Here is a 2,746-nt window from a genome sequence, read left to right on the forward strand (position 1 = left end):
CGGGAAAGCAACAGTGGACGTTGTGTCGTTGCTTAATTGTCGGTGCCACACGGAGTGTCCCTAATCAGCCTGCCTGAGCAGTTCGGCACCTTGCTGCGCGTCCGTGAGCGCTCAGCCCACACCCCTGGGGGCGTAGCTGTCACTCGTGTGTGTTTGATTAAAACGCTGCAACCCCGACAAGTGCCGCCTGTTTACCTCCCTGTAGGGTTAGGTTAACTCCACACATTGGTTACTTGTTGTGATTTCACAGCCCAGGAGAGAGGGACCCCAGAGCGGCTTCAAACCCCCCTGACGGAGGCTGAGCGGTCACACCCCCTGCGTCCTGTCGCCAGGCCTTCCTCTCTCGGTTGACGGCGAGTCTCTGTCCCTTAAACACCCCTTGGACCAGCTGCTCCTCTGTCTTCCTGCTGGTTCTCGCCTGACAGCGGTAAACAGTTTTCTGACCCATGCTATCAGGTCTTTTTGTGACTTTTGAATTAATAGCAATTCCTTAACTCGTATTTGTCAGAGGTACGCCTGAAGCACGGATGAGCGTGTTATTGCTGGCCGGCTTGGTTATCATCTGCCTCCAGGGAGACTGAAGTTGTGACAAGAGCCTCTGCTTCTAGAGCGCCGCCGCGGGAGTCACCCTCCGGTTCCAAGGGCACTTCCCCGCGGCAGCACAGCACGCGCAAGCCAGGTTCCTTCCTGGATCGCTCAAGAGGAGACGCAGCTGCTGAACGGAGGGGTGGCCGTCAGGGGATGCCCTGCCCCAAGCTCCTCCAAGGGGACCTCTTCCTCCCTCAGCCTCGCCGGCCCCGAGCTGGGACGTGAGTCTGTCCTTGTGGGGGCGGATCTCAGAGCAGCTCAGGGCCCAGGTGCGAAGTCACCCCATTTTCAGATCAGCGCCTTTGCCGGACGTTGGACAGCCAGGCCCTGCCCCTTCACTGGGGAGGCCAGGCTCACATTAGGGTCCCACGTCTGTGACCCTCCCCATCCATTCCAGTAACCCCCGGCTTCCAGACCAATTTTCTCCAGGGTTCCTCCCCCAAAGTGGGAGGTGAAGACGTCCTGCTACGCTTTCCTGCCAGGTCCCCCTCCTCCCAGGCTCCGGGGGGGTCATTAATTGAATAATCACACACATCTCCCAAGAACTAAATGATACATTTCAGGCGCAGTGTGCTATAAACTTTTTTTTTAATTAACATTTTCCTGAAGGAAATGAGCCCTTTCCTGAAGGAAACAGTCTGCAGAGATGCGAATAGGCCCACAGCACAAGCCTGACCCCTGATGCAGAGTTATCCGGCAATTCCTTCATGGGACCTTTATTTCTGGAGGAAGAACAGAATCCCACCCACTAAAGTTACTTTCCCAAAGGAGCGGTCTAGATGCAAAGATACATTAAAGAATTCACGTCTGGATGGGGAAAAAAATGTAGCTATAAAACGGTGACAACCAAGCCACCTCACCCGCGGCTGCCAGCTGTCAGGGTTTGAGGAGCACGTGTGGCTGGACCGCCCCCCAGCCCACGTCCTGTCGTCGCTCTAATGAACGTAATGAATCTGTTCCCAGCTCTGTGAAGACATAGCCCTTGCCTTGATGGAGCAAATACAAACCAAAGTAATTAGGGTGGCGGTGGCCAGGCCCCCACGGGAGGGCGCGGTCTGCGAGGGAGCTGGGCTCTCCCGGCAAGGTCACCAGGGCCAGGCCGGAGCTGCCTGTGCCACGACTGCACACCTGCGTTTCCGCAGAACCCCTGTGTTGAAACGCACGGTGTGACGGTGTTGGGAGGTGGGGCCCGTGGGAGGGTGGAGCCCCCCGAATGGAGTGAGTGTCCTTACCAAAGAAACCCCGAGAGCTCCCTGCCCACTTCCGTCCTGTGCGGCTCAAGTGAAAAGCAGCCGTCTAGGAGGTGAGCTCTCTCCGGACCCCGAGTCTGTCAGCGTCGTGGCCCTGGCCTCCCCAGCCCCCTGAGCTGTGAGGAATCAGGTTCGGGTTCATAAACCGCCAAGTCTAGGGTATTCTGCTGTGGCACCCTGAGTGGACTGAGACCCTGCGGAGAAGCTCTTGTCTGAGAAGCGCCGTCCAGTACCGAGCTGCGCCCTGGATCCCCCGGGCCGTGTTTGCCGTCCTGCAGGGGCCACGTGCTGTTTGCACAGCTCTGTTGATAAGCATGCATGCCGTTTTCTAGTCGCAGAATTTAGCCAAGGGTTCCCTTAGAAAGAGCGCCAACGGAAGCCTTTTAATCCGTCACCAAGCAGTCGCCACCCAGAACGCCAGTGCAGCCTGCAGAGAAGAGCCTGGGTTAGTACGGTGTTAACTCATCGACCTGTGCGGACGGGTGAGTCCCTGTGACCTGCCGAGGCCAGGACTTTAACATGCATTCTGTCTCACACGAGCCGTCCTTCCTCCGCTCTGAAGGCTCTGGGGGCCCGTGTGACGTCAGGTGCAGCTCGGATGACTGTGGGCAGGCGGTGCTTTGGGAAGTCCGTGCGAGTCGGCACAGGTCACCGGGGGCTGAGGTGGTGCGTGGGCCGGGCCTCCAGGCTCGCACCTGTGGCTTCGCCGTCTCAGCTGCGACCCTTGGTCGTGGGGGGCAGCGTCCTCCCCCCGGGATGAGGTCAGGGATGCAATCATCTGCCCCCCTGACCCTCCTCCTTTGCGCATCTCAGACGTCACCAGTGCGTCACATCTGCTGTCCAGCCGGACCCAGAGGGCGCGGAAGATCCCTTGTCCAGCCCCACCTGGACAAGGAGAGGCTCCTGGC

This window comes from Camelus dromedarius, chromosome 7 (assembly GCF_036321535.1).
Source record: "Camelus dromedarius isolate mCamDro1 chromosome 7, mCamDro1.pat, whole genome shotgun sequence".
NCBI classification, from domain to species: Eukaryota; Metazoa; Chordata; class Mammalia; order Artiodactyla; family Camelidae; genus Camelus; species Camelus dromedarius.